The 1,067-nt window shown below is 45.9% G+C and overlaps 1 pseudogene; it reads left to right on the top strand.

The window, feature by feature from the left end:
* The first annotated feature begins 352 nt into the window (after positions 1-352).
* Positions 353-963, top strand: LOC102854078 (annotated as a pseudogene).
* Positions 964-1,067: the final 104 nt, after the last annotated feature.

Genomic DNA, 1,067 nt, shown 5'->3' with positions numbered 1-1,067 from the left:
GAAAAAAATAAATATGATTATCATTTACATGTAACTAATTTTACTTTTAGCAGATAAATGTAGGTAGCAGTATAGGGTGAACTTTGCTTCCTGTATCTTGACATGCAAAGGGTCTTCTAATACTGCTCATTGAATCGGGAAAGGAAAATTGAAACCACTAACGAAGCTGTCAGGTATAGAATAGTGTAGAATACACAGAATTGTGTATAACACAGCAAATTGTGTACAATACACAGAATTGTGTAGAATACACAGAACTGCGTATAAGACAATAAGTTGTGTATAAGGCACAAAATTATATACAATACACAAAATTGTGTATAATCCATAACATTGTACCTATTGTGGAAAAATGATCTGTATGGAGACATCACTTCAAGAACACACAGAAACCTCAACAGAAATGATTTGCCTAATTTATGCTGCATTACCTCAGGTGATCCTAACCATGTCATGGCTGACTTTGCAGCTCACCTGACACGTGAACACATCCCCTAGAGAAGTGGGTGAGTTGAGTGGTTTCCTACATGTATGTAGAACGTTTCACCGTGGCTGGGGATTTGGAGGCCCTCATGTTCCTTGATTAGACATGCACTTTAGAGCGGTTCCACTGCTGGGCTTTCCTTCTCAGGGTTCATATTCTCCAAGCAATAGGGAAGCCATGGCTCCCAGAGCCGAGCTTTTACCTCAGCTCTCAGCAGTGAGTCTCTCTGAAGGAGCACAGCTAACTCCTCTGGCCCTGCCGCTTCTCACTTACAACAACTGCAAATGCACCTGCAGCTGGAACCACAGCGTGTGCAGGCAACACAGCAACAACTGGAGACAGCACACAACGCAACCCGGCACACTGACACTGACAATGTCACCCCCACAGACACACAGTCCACCGCCGCACCCGGCGCACTGACACTAACAGTGTCACCACCACAGACACACAGTCCACCGCCACACCCAGAGCACTGACACTAACAGTGTCACCACCACAGACACACAGTCCACCGCCGCTGTGACACGGCCAGCACAGTGAACAGTCAGCACCTGGAGCACTGACACCTCACAGTGTCACC

This window comes from Elephantulus edwardii, unplaced genomic scaffold (genome assembly GCF_000299155.1).
Source record: "Elephantulus edwardii isolate Elephantulus edwardi_28Jun2011 unplaced genomic scaffold, EleEdw1.0 scaffold00024, whole genome shotgun sequence".
NCBI lineage: Eukaryota > Metazoa > Chordata > Mammalia > Macroscelidea > Macroscelididae > Elephantulus > Elephantulus edwardii.
Note: the sequence above shows the minus strand (reverse complement) of the source record. Positions and strands in the feature narration are given on the sequence as shown.